The sequence below is a fragment of the Schistocerca serialis genome, chromosome 9 (assembly GCF_023864345.2).
Source record: "Schistocerca serialis cubense isolate TAMUIC-IGC-003099 chromosome 9, iqSchSeri2.2, whole genome shotgun sequence".
NCBI classification, from domain to species: Eukaryota; Metazoa; Arthropoda; class Insecta; order Orthoptera; family Acrididae; genus Schistocerca; species Schistocerca serialis.
In genome coordinates this window covers 177,207,052-177,225,500 of record NC_064646.1, presented here as the reverse complement: position 1 = coordinate 177,225,500, position 18,449 = coordinate 177,207,052, and the positions used below count along the sequence as shown (strand labels likewise).

At 44.0% G+C, this 18,449-nt stretch overlaps 1 protein-coding gene across 2 annotated transcripts in view; it reads right to left on the bottom strand.

Annotated features, from left to right (window-relative positions):
• LOC126418705 (putative fatty acyl-CoA reductase CG5065) overlaps window positions 1-18,449 on the bottom strand; it is a 487,119-nt gene that overhangs the window by 64,753 nt on the left and 403,917 nt on the right. For both annotated transcript variants that reach the window (XM_050085603.1, XM_050085604.1), the window contains one exon: window positions 3,189-3,326. The gene's annotated coding sequence lies outside the window, so the exon portion shown is untranslated. The remainder of the gene's footprint in view (window positions 1-3,188; window positions 3,327-18,449) is intronic.

Here is an 18,449-nt window from a genome sequence, read left to right as displayed (position 1 = left end):
AAAATTTTTTTTACACCCACTGACATAGGGAGAAATGATCACCGTGATAAAATAAGAGAAATCAGAGCTCGTACGGAAAGATTCAAGTGTTAAATTTTTCCCATGTGGCGCTCGAGAATGGGACGGTAGAGAAATAGTGTAAAGGTGCTTCGATGAACACACTGCCAGGCCAGTAAATGTAAACTGCCGAGCAGTCATGTAAGTGCAAGTGTAAATCACAATAGTTGGGCCGCTGCATGAGGGTAATTGTTCTAGCTCCAGAATGAGATTTTCACTCTGCAGCGGAGTGTGTGCTGATATGAAACTTCCTGGCAGATTAAAACTGTGTGCCGGACCGAGACTCGAACTCGGGACCTTTGCCTTTCGCGGGCAAGTGCTCTACCAATTAAGCTACCCAAGCACGACTCACACCCCGTCCTCACAGCTTGCTCGCGAAAGGCAAAGGTCCCGAGTTCGAGTCTCGGCCCGGCACACAGTTTTAATCTGCCAGGAAGTTTCTATTGTTCAAGCAATTCTCTCGACATCGGCGCTACAGAAAAATATCGCCCACAGTGGACTTCTTCAATAGCACCAATTTGTAGTTTGGACTACATGTAGGCAACACAATCTACTGTTACACTTGTGGTTGGATAGCTGGTGTGACCGCTCCTACCGCATGTGCAGCGCGTCCCACTTAAACCTCGTCCACTGGAGAAACCAAACCTGCGTGGAACGGGAAAAGGAAGGAAGATCTGTGGCGACGAGTTTATCACAAAACTGATCACAAACTCAGACTGTAAAATGGCACTGAAATAATTCAGCCGTGGCCTTTTAAAAGGAATCATCCTATCATTGACCTTAAGTGAGTTAGAGAAATCACGGTAGCCATAAAACTGGACAGCCTACGGGAATTTAAATTCCGCTGCCACCAACAGGAATCCAGTGCGTTTAACACTGTGCCACTTCGCTCCGTTCCGTAAAACGAAATACAAACTGCGATCAAGTCAGACGTTTGTGGTGACGATGGAACAAGTGTCACTCGCAACTCAGCTATAAGGAAGCCAGAGGAGCTTCTATCGGAGCACGAAAGACTGACTGAAAAGTGGGATACCAGCTGCCTTATTCTGTCTTCCTCAGCTTCTTCAAAAACTTTCGCAGAAATATTGGCACGGGAGCATATTTGCGCTCTTTTTAACATGCACCTCATCTCTGACCCCCACTAGCTACCCCATCTGTAACTCATTCACACATGTTAGTCCATCGCTCTCAGTCGCTCACACCCATCCACTCCTACTTGCCCATTCTCTCTCGCTTATTCGGCTCATCTCATTGTCATTATATCTTTGTCGCTCTTCAACTATCACTGTCTCCTGTCTCAAAGCCACAGCCGCGTTCGTTCTGTCCTACTATTACTGTATCTTCTCACTGTCACTGTCTCCCTCTTGCTCTCTCTTACTGCTACTATCTCATTCATTCCCTCACTCTGCTGCCGTTTTTTCTCACTGTCATTATCTCTCTCTTCCTCGCTGTCATCGTCATAGACTCTCTCTCTCTCTCTCTCTCTCTCTCTCTCTCTCTCTCTCTCTCTCATTTTCACTGGCTCCCACCCACCTTCATTTTCACTTCTCCTGCTCTTTATCCCTCTCCCATTGGTACTGTCTCCTTCACTCTTTTCCTAGCACTTTTCTGTCACTATCAGCTATGTTACACTGCCACTGTGTCTCACTCTTCTTCACACTCCAATTGTCTCCTTTGTTATTTCTGTAACACAACCGCCATCTACTGCCTTCCAGTATTTATTACTTCTCCGTCTCCTCCTCTCCCAGCACAAAAATGCGTGACTATGTTCAAATGCCAAAAATTTTGTGAAAATTTTACAGGTGCTGAGGAAGGTACAATGAGGCAGCTGGTATCCCATATTTTTAGTCAGTGCCTTTCACTTTTAGGTGTATACGTAGGGTAAGTTTGAACCTCTGTATGTGGGAAAGGGATAAAGATATCCAGAAAATTTTCAAGGCTGTGCGAGATCGGCATCTTAGGAATATATAGTAAAAATTTCAGTCAGTTTCTGTGCATGGTCGTCTTGGAATCCGCACCTGGGATTTGGTCTGCCACTGACGGCAAAAATTGCGAGAAACGCTTTTTTTGTTTTCTTAGGAACCGCCCACAAACTAATTCCGCCTTCGTAAGTCCCATCAAGCCCACTGTAGACTACATCAAACGCAAAAAGAACCAACCGATTTGTTCCATTTGCCTAAAAGAAGGAAGTGTGTAATATTAATATTGTTCAAATGGCCCTGCGCACTATGGGACTTAACATCTGAGGTCATCAGTCCCCTAGAACTTAGAACTACTAAAAGCTAACTAACCTAAGGACATCACACACATCCATGCCCGAGGCAGGATTCGAACCTGCGACCGTAGCGGTCGCATGGTTCCAGACTGAAGCGCCTAGAACCGCTCGGCCACACCTGCCGGTGTTGTCGAAACTGTGAAGATGTTAAGCTCTTATATACTGAAGGCGGTAATCCTGTCCACTTTTTTGATGTATAATGAACAGTTGCTGCCAGGTTCAAGTGGCCTCCCGGCCAATGACGCCAAACGCTCATTTCCATTTTTTTCTAGGCTGACATGTCACAAAAATGACGCTTATATCGTCAAGTAAAAAGAATTGGTAATTTTGAACAGGCCAGTCCAGTAAATCCGTCAGATTTTCCCTAATCAAGATCCACTGAACCCTGCTTTAAATAGGCGATCAAATATCAAACCGTTACCATTGATACAGAAGTAGGTCATTGAAACAATAGGTTTGTATAGTCATTTATAGAATGCCTTACCATTTAGTGGTAATAATTCCTTAGCTCTAAACGGGAGTTAGCGGCTTTAAATGCTTCCCACATGAAAGCTTCAAATGGCGTCATAAATGGTCGACAGAGGATCCCTGGAACTCTTACGAAATATTTCTGGTAGCGTTACCGAACTTGTGGAACCCTAAAGCCATCTCCCTCAGTTCTCTCCGTTGACAGATTCTGGCAGAAAACACGCAGTGAAGTTGTCGCGTTGTGCCTGTACTCACAGACTCTCCCACGCACAGTCCGCACTGCTCGCGCTTTCGTCGTGACGCCGGTGCCTGGACGTTTTGAGCTACAGCGCACCTAATTACGGGCCCTTCTTCCTGCCTGTCACGTTGGCGAGTAGCGCGCGCATACCTGTTGCGTTGCTCGGGGTGAAGTCGCGTTGTCGCAGTTGTGGCATTAGCTGCGCGTTCGTCGCAGCTGTTCCGGGCTCGCTGCCTCCTGCTATATATCACTTCCGAGCGGCTGTTTGTACTTCATGATTCCCCCAACCTGCAACAAGACAATATGCGCTATGTGAAGTTACTGCTTACTCGAACTATAAAATACCCCAGAGGGCACAAACTAAGCCACAGTGCGAGCATTTAGTTGGGTTGGGTTGTTTTTGGGGAAGGAGACCAGACAGCGAGGTAATCGGTCTCATCGGATTAGGGAAGGACGGGGAAGGATGTCGGCCGTGCCCTTTCAAAGGAACCATCCCGGCATATGCCTGGAGCGATTTAGGGAAATCACGGAAAACCTAAATCAGGATGGCCGGACGCGGGATTGAACCGTCGTCCTCCCGAATGCGAGTCCAGTGTCTACCCACTGCGCCACCTCGCTCGGTGCGAGCATTTAGTAAGACGCTCCATAGATAACGTGAGCCACGCTTTCGGTACATTTCAAGCCTAAGGATATGCGTAGCAGTGAGAATCGGGCGAGTTCTGTATAAAGCATATTATTTATTACAATATTTTCAACATTTCTAGCAGGACAAGTCACACTATCTTTCAGCTCGTGTTTGGGCGCTGCCATACAGCCATCCATCCATCACAATAGGCTTCTCCATATTTTTAGACCTGTCTATAAATACACTGCAGCCAAGCCGTCATCCTAACCTAAACTAAACTGAACTCCGCGCGAACAGGCCTAGAAAGGGCCAACGGTACTGATCGACTTCCTTGTCATCCTCAACCGATAAGCGTCACACAGCTTTCCCGGTCGTTGTCAGTTTTCGTGATCCGAGCCACTACTCCTCAATCAAGTAGCTCCTCAACCGGTCTCACAGGAGCTGAGTGCACCCATCTTGCCAACAGCGGCCGGCAGACCAGGACGGTCACCCATCCAAGTGATAGCTAGCCAAGCCCAACAGCGTTTAACTTCGGGTGATCTGACAGGAATCGGTGTCCCCCTGCGACATGGCCGTTGGCTAAGACCTCACCCTCCTCCTATCAGTTCTGACACAGTTGATTATCGCTTAGTATCCAGATGCGTCACATTTTAAGAAAGACGAGAGGCATCTACTGCCCCCCCCCCACCCCCACCCCCACCCCTCCAACCTCTCAAGGAAAATACGGTTGTTTCTGTCTACAAACTTACAAGGTAACACGTGTCTATGCTCGCTGTGTGTGGGTTTGTCCACCATCTTAATCTTGGTGTCGTCTCGTCTAGTTCCTAGACACAATAGGATGACATTACAACAAATAAGCCCTCGGTCACAAATATTAAGTCAAAATTGACCAGGTTTCGACGCTACTATGAGCGTCGTCTTCAGAATTAAACCAACTGTTCTAAAACATAATAGGTGTATAAGACATTAATAAACTAAAATGTGTACTGACTGGAAAGAGGTGCAGTACTTACAAGTCACATTCTAAAAAAAATCTAAGCCGGAAAGGCGACGTCATGAAAAGTTGTGAATAAGATAAGATGGCGAGCCGCTAAGGGCTGCTCGTACCTGAGTGAACACGGGTTGCAACAAAACTCGTAGTAGCGTCGAAACCTGGTCAATTTTGGCTTAATATTTGTGACCGAGGGCTTATTTGTTCTAATATAATTCTGACACGGTCACTGAACCTTAGCAGCTATGTTCAAAGTTTTACAATAGGATGATTTCCGCTTCACCGCAGATGCGTGTCTAAACTTGGAAAATTTTCACTTACATGAAGCCTTGCTAAAGATGAAAATCAAATTTAACGACAGTATAAGATTTCTCAACAGACGGCCCGTGTTTGAAGCTTTACATTCTAAACTGACGTCTAACACTTTTAATCCGCAAAGCCAAACAGAAATCTATTCAGAAAATATTATGTACGTGGACTGCGGAATAATTAATCACATGCTTTCCGCAAGTACAGTTACAATGAAAGGCGAGCATTTTTTATTAATAATACTACCTAATTACCAAGCGTTCGGCATTCATCAAAATTTTGTAGAACACAAAGGAATGGGAAAAATAGTTGTTGCAATTCTAGTCATCGTAGACGGTTTAACAAGAGTTCTAAGTCAAAGTTTAGTGAAATAGAAGAAAGATATCTCGTTAGGGTTACTAACTCAGCCCAGCCACCAAAATACCGTCCATTTTCGGTTATTTTTACACGATACTGACTTCCTACACCGGATTGGATAGCCAGGCTTGTCAGCACGCCGCCGACGGCATTCATGCAGGCGCGCGGCCTCTGATCGAATTTGCCAGGTGGATTAACGGCGACAGCAGGCGAATCCGGCAGCCAGGATGTGGTTTTTAGAACGTTTCCCCACATCTGTTTAGATGAACACCGGGCTGGTACCCACGCCTCGCTTCAGATACACGATACACTAACAGTTAGAAAACTTTCGAATGTATCATACTACTAGCGGACAGCTGGGGAGAGGGAGAGGAGAGAGAAAGGGGGTAAAAGGGTGGCGAAAGGAAGGGCGCACACTGACATTAACGATGTCAAGTCTGGTAATAACCATGCCGACTCGATGTAGAAAGAACAAGAGAAGATACTGATTTCCCATTCCTCCCTGAACCTGGGAGTGCATGGAGGAAAGATGGTTCACGTTCGCCGTCCCGTCTTCGTCGATGTCATCAGGGGACTGAACAGAAAATCAGACGGGGTCGGGTAAGGGAAACCATGGTAGCACCCAACAAACGATTTGGCAAAGCCTAAATGAGGATATTATGTTATTAATGTTACATTACATCTGTCTGTTTAGAACAGAATAAAACCAATTACTTCATGTCATACATATTTTGCCTTTATTCTTTGAACGGCACCATGAGTGCACTGGAGTATGAACATACAAGTTTCGGCTGAAAAGTGCGGTGAATGGTCTCCGAAACTAAAGGAAACAAAAGTTACACATAAAATACCTTTACTGGTCTTCAATGTAATCAGCATTAGCTACAACACATTTGTGGCATCCGTTGTGAAGTTGTTGGAAACGGTCAGCAAACGCTTCTGTTGGAATCGCACTAAGCACCGAGGTCACGCGCGGTCGAATACCCGCAACGTCTGTGAATGCACGTGAACAATAGTGCTCACACTGTCTTATCTTCGATCCCTTTGCTCTCATTCTAATGTCACCTGCCAAGATTCCGCAAGCATTCGTTGCATTCTTTCGTTGTTGCTGAGGTTGTACGTGTTGCCTCGAACGTGACTCATCCTCGACACCGTCCTTCCCGTATTAAGGCGTTTGAACCACCCAAACACACACATTTTGCTCACTGCTTCAACATCGTACCCTTGCACTAACATTCGATGAGACTCCGCCATCGTTTTCCGTAAATTCAAGTGAAACAGGTTAACGCATTGCTCCATTTTGTGCTCTGTTTCGCAATGACACGAGTTCGATGGATGCTTGAGGCTATCTTTGCGAATGAGAGCAGAAGAGTTGAAGATAAGCAAAGACAGTGTAAGCATCCTTGTTCACGAACATTAGCAGACGTTGCGGATATCCAACAACGCATGGCCGAGGTGCTTCGAACGATTCCACAAGAAGTGTTTGCTGACAGGCCACTAGAGGTATTTACTTTTCAATTCTTGTTTCCATTATTTGGGTTTGACCATTCACCGAACTTTGCAGACGCTCGCTATAGTTATGTGTATACTATTTTGTTTTACGTACTAGGAGAGTAGATTGACAAGTCCACTCAATTTTCATGCACGAATGGAACATTTTTGCTGTACCTTCATGGTTGGTAAGCTTGTTAATTCCAAGGATCATATAATGAATTTCAACAATGTTGACTGCTATCTGCACTGGTCAGTGTGTCGACTGTGTTTTAAAACGAAGAAAACCGAGTTTCGTGCAGTTATTAAACATTTTCATTTGATGGGTAGCACTGCCGCAAAAATCGAAAATGAATTGGATGAAGTTCATGCGGACTCTGCACCACCATTAAAGACCATTTATTTTTCGATTAATGAATTTAAACGTGGTCGGACAAGAACCGAAGACGAAGGGCGCTAAAGGCGTCCAACTGAGGTCACCACTAAGGAAACCATTGACAAAATCCATGGTATGGTAAAGCAAGACCGCTGAATAAAAATGCGTGAGTTTGCCGAGGCTGTAGACAGATCAACCGAGTGAGTGCTTAATATCCCTCACGCAGTACCGGCTATGAAGAAGCAGCGATCGAGGTTGGTGCCGCGATTGCTTAGTCGACCAAAAGCGCATCCTCCATAACATTTCAACACAATCTCTAGCGATGTTTAATCGCAATCTGCAAGACGTTTTGCGTCGAATTGTGACTTTTGATGAAACCTGGATCCATCATTACACGCCAAAGTGAAAACGGCAGTCAAATCAGTGGACAAAGGCAGGTGAAAGTGCACCGAAGAAAGCAAAGACCATTTTGTCAGCAGCTAAGGAAACGACACTGTTTTTTTTTTTTTGGGATTCCCACGAAATAATCGCCATAGATTACTTGAAAAAAGGCAGAACCGTAACTCGACTCTATTATGCTTCATTGCTGGATCGTTTGAAACTTGCATTGGCTGAAAAAAAAAAAAAAAAAAGACCTTGGTTGGCACGCAAAAAATTGCTCTTTCACCAGGATAGTGCACCATCCCACACATCAGCGATAACAATGGCGAAAGTGTATGAAATGGGCGCTCATCCACCGTATTATTCAGACTTAGCGCCAAGAGACTTCTTCCTGTTCCCTAACTTGAAACTTTGGCTTTCTGGGAAGAAATTTTCATCAAATGAGGAAGTGATAGTCGCACTCAACGAATATTTTGCATTTTGACAGAACCTATTTTTTCGATGGGATGAAAAAGGTGGAGGATCGCTGAACCAAGTGTATATCCATCAAAGGAAACTATGTCGAAAAGTAAGGTGAGTTGTATACGAAACAAACACTTTTTCTTTCTTTTTTCCCACACTAACTAAACCATCTTCGTAGATACTGTATTACAGCGGTCCTCGATCGACTGGATTAGGCAGGCAGTATTGTTGGAGAGCGTTGTCTTAGCATACTGTGTTCGTAAAACATTTTATACTCGGTAACTACAAATCTTTACTTTGAATTAGGGCGTACAGTAATTGTCCTCCGACAAGACAACCAATGTGGGCTGATTTCAAGGAAACTACAGTACCTATCTCGCGGTTTTAAAAGCAAAATCGACGGTAAGAGCATATAGCTAAGAGATCCGTTCACAGGCACAGCAGAGGACAGCTGGTGAATGAACCGCAGCGGCTGGCCTCCGCGCCGCCCTTTGTGAGCTTATGTAATCGGTTCTTTGGCGCCACGCGCTGAGTCTCTTCCACTATCTCCAGGTCTGGCAGTGGTGTCTCTGTGCTGACGTGTGTGAATGAAACATAACACGTAGGCGCTGTTCGAAGTCAAAGTCAAGTTCCTTCTTGTAGAATCAACGATCCTCGATTGTTTTACAGTGGAGGAAAGTGATTCTGGTTTCCATCAAGAAAGCATTTTAAGAGATCGTCGATTCGTGATTATTGGGGGGGGGGGGGGGTAGGGGGGGAGGGTCAAAAAGAAGGAGAATGTCTAGGAGTTACGAATTTACACCAGCTTATCAACTGTGCACATTCGCCAATGGTTCCCAGTCGATTCAGCTGTTGATTGGATGTGAGACTACCAATACAAAGGTTCGTGTTTCAACCTCATTTCCAGTACACTGTCAGGTAGCGTGGGTTGAAACTCTTTCATTGTTTTGTGCATGGAAGATACATAGCGCCGCATGACATGCTGAGTAAGGCAGGTCGGAGGAGAGAAAGGAACATCACTTCTGATTAAATCATTTACTTTCTTGGTCCAGCATGTTTATAGTCTGCTTTCTAGAACTACGATAGATGTCATTACGGACTACTATTAATGTAAAGAACATAGTGCAACTTTATACAATTATGCCACGATTCATAGTCTGATTAATTGTCTCATGTGTAAATTCGATAAAACACACACTTACATAAGAACTTTTTATCATATATTTCAACCACAGGTCACTCATATGGTACCATTACTGGTTTCGACATATTACCAAATTATCAACAGATCTGTAAAGAAAAAAAAAGAAAAATTATAAACCAAACTAACTCTTATACCCAACTGTACACACTTGAATGAGTTACAAAATAACTCGCCAAATCTACATTGAAGTACGAACAGTTATTTATAGAGATTAGTCTGAATTGTAATTTAGTTTCCTAGTCTTTTACTATCGCCCTTTTTCTTTTTTGAAAGAGATATTTCCATGGTGACATGGTAATAAATAGTGATATCGTTTGATTCACCTGAAGCTGAAATATAGAACAATAAAATTTTACATGACGGTCACGGAGTTTTCCTCATGCAGTACGGATGTAGTCTGTGTATGTAAGAACTGTTGGAGAAACAACAAAACCTAATATGTTTCAAACCCCTGCACATAAAAACGGGATTTTCCGTTGCTCATTCTCCGGGTGCTGTAGGTAATAAAAACGCAGGGTCGTGTGTTCCGGATAGCCCTTGGTCTAGGCTCAAATGGCTCTGAGCACTATGGGACTTAACATCTGTGGTCATCAGTCCCCTAGAACTTAGAACTACTTAAACCTAACTAACCTAAGGACATCACACACAGCCATGCCCGAGGCAGGATTCGAACCTGCGACCGTAGCAGTCGCGCGGTTCCGGACTGAGCGCCTAGAACCACGAGACCACCGCGGCCGGCCCTTGGTCTAGGGACCACTTGCATACCCAACAGAAGGATCGCTTCAGTGTCACTGTCCTACAGTACTAGGTCGAAGTATGAATATTACACTCTTCTTCCTGCTTAGCCAAATAGAGTAAATCGGCTCGTTCTTTTTGCATTTGATATAAGCGGAGAGCTTGACAGGACTTATGGAGGCACCATTAGTTCATGGGCGGTTCCTCGGAAAACCCATAAAAAAGGGTTTTTTACTATATTTTGGCCATCACCAGCGGACCAAAACCCAGCCGACGATTCCGAGATGGCTAGGCACAAGAAATGATTGAATTTTTTTTACGATGTATTTTTAAGATCCTGATTCCGAAGAACCTTGAAAATATTCTTGGTATCTTTAACCAGATACAGAGGTTCAAAGTCACCGTACTTTTGACGTGAAATTACGCACGAAAAATTGACTGAATAAAATGTGGGACACCAGTGCCTCATTCTGCCTTACTCAGCACTTCCAAAAAGTTTCGTAGAAGTATTGTCATGTGAACATATTCGCGCTTTTTTATGCTATAGAGAAGGAGACAGAGGTAGTGGCAAAGAGATGGAAAAGTGATAAATACTGGAAGATGGCGGACAGTGGTTGTGTTATAGAAAGAACGAAGAAGAGCATGGTAGTGTGTGTGTGTGCGTGTGTGTGTGTGTGTGTGTGTGTGTGTGTGTGTGTGTGTGTGTGTGAGAGAGAGAGAGAGAGAGAGAGAGAGAGAGAGAGAGACAGTGACCGTAGAACATAGTTGATAGTGACAGAACAGTGCTAGGAAAAGAGTGAAGGAGACAGTGCCCGGGGCCCGAGGGGGGGGGGGGGGGGGAGGAGGAAGACAAAGGCAAGGAAAAGGGGAAGAGGGTGAAAGACAATTATAATAAGAGACAGAGTATATTACGATGAAAATGAACAAGAGAGAGAGAGAGAGAGAGAGAGAGAGAGGATATAGCAGCAGTAGGAAGGAAGGAAGGAAGGAATAAGATGCTAGCAGCAAGAGGCAGACAACGAAAGTGAGAGGAGACTGTAATAGCAGGGCAGAACGAAGGGTACTGTTGCTGTGACACAGGAGACAATGGCAGAGAGACACAAAGAGAGAATGACAGTGAATTGGGCTAACAGAGTGTGAGATTGGGCAACTGGGAGTGGTTAAGTATGAGGGACTAGTGGATACGAGTTACAGTAAGGGAGCTTGTGGAAGTGAGGGGAGATTTGCATGTTAGAAAGAGTGCGAATATGTTTGCATGTCAAAAATTTTTAGAGGTGCTGAGGAAGGTAGAATGAGCATGCTGGTACCCAACTTTCCAGTCAGTCTTTTACATAAGCAGCAACATAATCTCTTTTCTTTTTGCTCCGGTAGGTGCATTTTTCCGCTGATTACTAAACACTCCATAAAAATGAAAACGAAAGAAAACATAGAAGAGGTTTAATAGCGCAAAATAAACAACGGCAGTATTTGTGGCAGAGCTACGAATTGATAATTTCTTGTCGGTCTAGCTACGCAACAGGTACGTGACACACACAATGTAGTTGCCTGATTTATTAATAACGTCTCTTCTGGTATTTAGCCAAGTTAACGATCCCTGTTTCTCACACTATTTCGAGACTCAAGTGTCGCTTTCTCGAGAGCTGAGACACTAGCGTGGTTTTATGTCTGCTCAACTGCCTGCTTACAAGCATCGAACACCAATGCTCAACAGACTACGTAAAACTGTACGCAAAAATCTATTGTCATTTCTGCTGGGAATTACACACATTGACCAACATGGATACCAATATAGCGTTCGTTATGAGATCAATGTAACGTCAATACGTACACTTTACTTTTCCACGATCTTCATTATCGTAAAGGACAACTTCCTGTATTGGTCCGTAGCTGAAACAGCATTCATTTTGGAAACAGCAGTTCCACAGCCGCATCTCTCTTTATTATTGCATATTTCGCAACAGATTAGTGCTGCGACTTCTAAACTAACAGGGAAGAAAGAAATAGTAGCAAAAAAATGTAACTATGAAACTTATTTCCAGAAATATACTTCATATATTTATTTCAGGTTGATAGCGCATCTCCTTTTGCAACGTACTCACAGAATAAGGGAAACAGGCGTCTTTTATAACGTTCACCAGTATAAAAAGGCAATGCATAGTCAGACAGGTAAAACGTGCTTTAGGTCCCGTTTGCCACAATATCTAATCGGTGCAGAGTTACGAAGTCACAGAATTATGAGATTATTCTGCTAGAACCGTGCCTACGGAAATCCTGTGCCTGTTGATAAGTGCTGTCCTCTTCCCTGAATAGCAATCTTGATCGTGACTCATTGTATCTAAAGCTCGTTAATCTAAGATTGTTAAATACTGAAAACGATAAGGAAACATTTCTGCCTAAGTCTTCGTAATTTTACGAGTAGTTCTATCTGTTTCACATGGAGATACATACTTAAGCATGTTTTTCCCACACGTCTTCTGAGCCCATTTCCCGTAGAAATCTACGGAGATGTAGTGTAAAGTAAGAAATTCAAATACAATAATGCTGCTTTCTTTAAAAAATTAAAGAAGTAACACACTACCAATTTAAATACACTCCTGGAAATGGAAAAAAGAACACATTGACACCGGTGTGTCAGACCCACCATACTTGCTCCGGACACTGCGAGAGGGCTGTCTGTACAAGCAATGATCACACGCACGGGACAGCGGACACACCAGGAACCGCGGTGTTGGCCGTCGAATGGCGCTAGCTGCGCAGCATTTGTGCACCGCCGTCGTCAGTGTCAGCCAGTTTGCCGTGGCATACGGAGCTCCATCGCAGTCTTTAACACTGGTAGCATGCCGCGACAGCGTGGACGTGAACCGTATGTGCAGTTGACGGACTTTGAGCGAGGACGTATAGTGGGCATGCGGGAGGCCGGGTGGACGTACCGCCGAATTGCTCAACACGTGGGGCGTGAGGTCTCCACAGTACATCGATGTTGTCGCCAGTGGTCGGCGGAAGGTGCACGTGCCCGTCGACCTGGGACCGGACCGCAGTGACGCACGGATGCACGCCAAGACCGTAGGATCCTACGCAGAGCCGTAGGGGACCGCACCGCCACTTCCCAGCAAATTAGGGACACTGTTGCTCCTGGGGTATCGGCGAGGACCATTCGCAACCGTCTCCATGAAGCTGGGCTACGGTCCCGCACACCGTTAGGCCGTCTTCCGCTCACGGCCCAACATCGTGCAGCCCGCCTCCAGTGGTGTCGCGACAGGCGTGAATGGAGGGACGAATGGAGACGTGTCGTCTTCAGCGATGAGAGTCGCTTCTGCCTTGGTGCCAATGATGGTCGTATGCGTGTTTGGCGCCGTGCAGGTGAGCGCCACAATCCGGACTGCATACGACCGAGGCACACAGGGCCAACACCCGGCATCATGGTGTGGGGAGCGATCTCCTACACTGGCCGTACACCACTGGTGATCGTCGAGGGGGACACTGAATAGTGCACAGTACATCCAAACCGTCATCGAACCCATCGTTCTACCATTCCTAGACCGGCAAGGGAACTTGCTGTTCCAACAGGACAATGCACGTCCGCATGTATCCCGTGCCACCCAACGTGCTCTAGAAGGTGTAAGTCAACTACCCTGGCCAGCAAGATCTCCGGATCTGTCCCCCATTGAGCATGTTTGGGACTGGATGAAGCGTCGTCTCACGCGGTCTGCACGTCCAGCACGAACGCTGGTCCAACTGAGGCGCCAGGTGGAAATGGCATGGCAAGCCGTTCCACAGGACTACATCCAGCATCTCTACGATTGTCTCCATGGGAGAATAACAGCCTGCATTGCTGCGAAAGGTGGATATACACTGTACTAGTGCCGACATTGTGCATGCTCTGTTGCCTGTGTCTATGTGCCTGTGGTTCTGTCAGTGTGATCATGTGATGTATCTGACCCCAGGAATGAGTCAATAAAGTTTCCCCTTCCTGGGACAATGAATTCACGGTGTTCTTATTTCAATTTCCAGGAGTGTATATACAAATGTTTCTCTTATTAACTTATATTCCAGGAACAACAAAAAAATTCGCTCGAAACAGTTGCTCGAATACCATCTTCACCACAGGAAAACGTGTGAACCATCACATAGCCTCAATTTTTTTTATAATGATTCTAACTGTGCTATCGACAGTTTTGATTCTTTACCTGCCTGTCTTAAAAAGTAAGATTACGTAATTTCAATCACATAGACCAGGTTAACTTGTGGTTGACAAATGTGAGCAAGTTTTCATTAGCTGCCCTTCTGCCTTTCGATTAAAGCGTGACTATACAGAAGTGGGTTTGTAGTGTTGCCTCGGTATGAAAAATCAAGGCTGCGCGCACTCCTGTGTGTGTGTGTGTGTGTGTGTGTGTGTGTGTGTGTGTGTGTGAGAGAGAGAGAGAGAGAGAGAGAGAGAGAGAGACATAAAAAAAACGAGAATTAATCTAGTGCCGCTAAGCAAAGCGGAAGAAAAAACATATCTATTACATAGTCAGTGCCCGCGACCGCGAAGTGCTGCACGCAACACCCACTCCAAATGTGCCGCTGAGGAGCTAATCGAGAATTTATCGTCAAATGGAAACTAGCACTTTCCTTCACATCCTAGAAGTCTATCACATTCGCTGCAGCTGTATTGCTTCATGCAATTATGTGAAGAAACGATAGTGTTTTCGAGGAACAGGCTTGCTTTCTCTCAGTTGCTTCGATGCAAACCTCTATTTTTGTTGTACCCAAGCTGCTCCTTCGTATGCGAAGCTCGCAGTTTGATATGCGTAGACACTAAGGAAATTTGTCAACTGCACTCCCAATAGGTAAATATAAAACGCTTTTAATTTCTCATATGTGAGTGATAATGGCGAGCCATTAACTGTTAACAAACAGACTGCATTCGGAATCAAGAGACGACTAAAAGATTTTAACTGATTTTTGTTTCCCCCTAATTGCTGCGTTCCCGTCTTCATACAGCAAAATATCACTGAGACGTCTTGTGTCAGTTATAAGATTGAGGCTAACTTTTTCACTTTGTACCTGCCCGTGCAACTAATAACTTAGTTGCCCCAGGTTAACAGCTACTGGCCTAGTACAGGAATAAACGCGATTCATGAACACCATCGTCTTTATCTCAGATGGACGTGATGGTATGGCATCAAGAAATGTCAAATCTAGCGTGAACGAGTTAGCAAACTTGCGTGAAAAACGAAAATAGCGGCGGGGTGTGGAGTAAGGGAGAGGGGAAATTCGTAATTATTAAATACCACCACATGAATATTCAGGTCACTCGCGCAGCAAAACTTCAGCACAACATTTTAATTTATTACTTCTTTACTAAAGACTCTATATGCAACACATTTTGCAGATAGTGTCCGGTTATTATACCACTGAATATACCTGCAAAACTGTATCACTGTATGACACACAGTTCAGGAGATACGTCACAAAAAGAAATTGAGATGCGTGAAAAACTAGCTTTTGCTTATCTTGGCGTATGACACCGTAACGTTGCTAGATTTCAGACCACAACCCATTATTCAGACTTTACCTTAACACTTTTCTTTCGAGAGTACAGTGTGACATTATAGAGATTACTTAAGCGTCGTGAATGCGGAGTACTGGCAGAAACCTAAAATTTTCTATTCATTTATTGATCATTCGACACCTCTAATTCGTGTTGTTCCGACATTTTTTTCTTTTTCAATCACTGTAGCGCACACGTCAGTGATACGGTCAACAAGTGAAGAGGTAATCACATTAGGACACACCCATCTCGGCAAACATTCGCTATCTTACGCCGCACGGGAGATTAGAAAGTTCCAAAGACTACATTTCGGCGAAATTCTATCATAAAAAGTAAGAGACGACACTTTTCACATGTGTTGTATGGCAGCTTCTCAGTGCATTTTTCAGTTAGTGGAACCAGCGAGATAGTTCTATTCACCAGATTATTACGTTCGCGAAGGGCTAAAAACTAAAATTAACTGCATCTAGTTGGGTGGCAGAGGTGACCAGAGGTAGACAACGCGTTATTGAAATTTGCAATTTGTGAAGCTCCTTCTCTTGAATAAATCATCCAATTTTTCCCAAAATTGTTGTCATTTGTTTGTCCGTACATGTACATCACATCCACCTATTTCCGTCCCATTCGGATAATTCCTTCGTAATGCGTCTTTTTGTTTATCTTAGAGAGTTATAAAAATAACTTACTTGAATGTGAGGCAGAACGAGACGAAACGTTTAGCCAGTTTTATCATATTCATAATTCTTTAGGCCGATATTCTTTAGCAAAATGGCTTCATTTCATTATAACTGTAAGACAAATGTACACTTAGCACTAAAATCAATCTGATTTCAGATCTCGTGACGTATAAAAATCATGTACGTGTTACTTGTACAATAATTTTTTGACTGGAGAAAAGTTCACCATCGACTTTGAGGCTTGAAATAACTTGCTTTGGTTGGAATGCAGATGTAACTAGAATTGAAAGTTCAGGTAAGTACGTTGACGCAAGCAAAAAAATTAGTGACGCAGCATGCTCCTCGAATTGTATAGGTTTTTTGTCTTTTGTTAAAAGTAAAATGGCACACATCGATTTTTAAATTTGCGTACTGTTAGTAGATCTTATATGTAACTAAAATACCTCCCAAATATTATATTTGATTTGTTCCAATACTACAAATCACGAGTGGCAGTATATCTCTAGGAATGTGACAATGAAGGCGTTAAGACTGCAACTCTCTGTCTTTTGAATATTAGAAATCATCATAAAAAATACACACACGCACGCACCCCCCCCCCCCCCCCACACACACACACACAAACAAACACAAATATGCATAATATTCACACTATTTTGACCTGGGAAAATGGAAGTTTGTGGAAATAAATGTTCTAACAGGTGTTGCAATTCAGAAATACATTAATATTTATCCCTTCAATATATTTCAGTTCGGCTCAGTGGCAGGCATCGCAAGGTCTAGACAGAAGTGGAATATACGAATCCTGATGGCGGTAGAAAGTTTTAGCTAATTAACATTTGGCTGGCCGGCGAGTAGGAGCTGTGTGTTACAACTATTGATCAACGAACTATATATGAATGTATTTGGTTATTTTGTGTGCCTCTCCACAGTATCTAACAGGAACATTAACTTTTAACGGTGATCCGACTCTTTGGTGAAGACTTCAAATTCGGATGTTTCGCCCGCATCTCGTGGTCGTGCGGTAGCGTTCTCGCTTCCCACGCCCGGGTTCCCGGGTTCGATTCCCGGCGGGGTCAGGGATTTTCTCTGCCTCGTGATGGCTGGGTGTTGTGTGATGTCCTTAGGTTAGTTAGGTTTAAGTAGTTCTAAGTTCTAGGGGACTGATGACCATAGATGTTAAGTCCCATAGTGCTCAGAGCCATTTTTTTCGGATGTTTCCTTGAAGTTATCGAGAGGAATGAAATATGTGTAGGCACCGGGGTTTCACTTTATTCCTCTGTTACCAACACGGCGATCACTGAACTCTCCACGAACTCATTGCAACCACGAAGAATTCAACAATGAAGAGGTACATTTATACACATAAAATTCTCACTTTACGAAGAAGAGGAGCCAGAGACCTGAACCATCCTTGTGAATACTTTATAAAATGTCAACTGGGTATCTACTGGATGAAAGTAATTAGAATTCGTTCGTTATTCACCAGTAAGTTTCAAGGATGAAGTTCTACGAAGAATAAAATGGGTTTCGTAAGGTTCAAACTACTTTCTTTGTGCGTGCACTCCTAGAAATTACGACATGAACGTGACCAAACAGATTGCTCGTTTCCTAGGAGCAAAAGATTCTCTACTTGCGTTTACACTTTCGCGTCGGGCGAAGATTTTACAAACGGGGACGGAGCAGAAACTCTGTCGCGATCCAGAGCCATTGATAGGGCGAGAAGCAGTGCACCTGCGTTATCTGGCATGCGATAACAACAGAGGTAACGCCAGTTACATCACTGCGGCACAGATTATTTATCTGTACACCGTGTCTCCGGTGCCGGGGACGCACGCTTTTACAGCCAGCTAGCGGCTAAATCCTCCGATCCGCGGCACTTTATGGCCAGCACAGGAGTAGTGATATTTCAGAATATAGCTTTCTAATTGCACTTAACTTAGTGAAGAGCATATACTTTCTGTCCATCATTATTTCGGGTACACCGTGAAAATACTGCACTAATAAATTTGAGTATCTCTGTCGACGACAGCGAATACGTATAATGATGAAGAAAAAAACATGTCCAGTTGTATAAAAAAGATTGATATTAAATAACCAAGATTTTTGGTTTCAGGGCTAGAGGATAACGAGTATAAGAAACTTGGTTTTTGTTCGTAGTATAACCAAGTAATTTAGGCTTTCCGGGATATTTTGTCCTCCTCCTCTAGACTGTTGCTAGTACTTACGTAGGTCTGAAGTCAACTTTGAGCTAGTCTCCAAGGGTA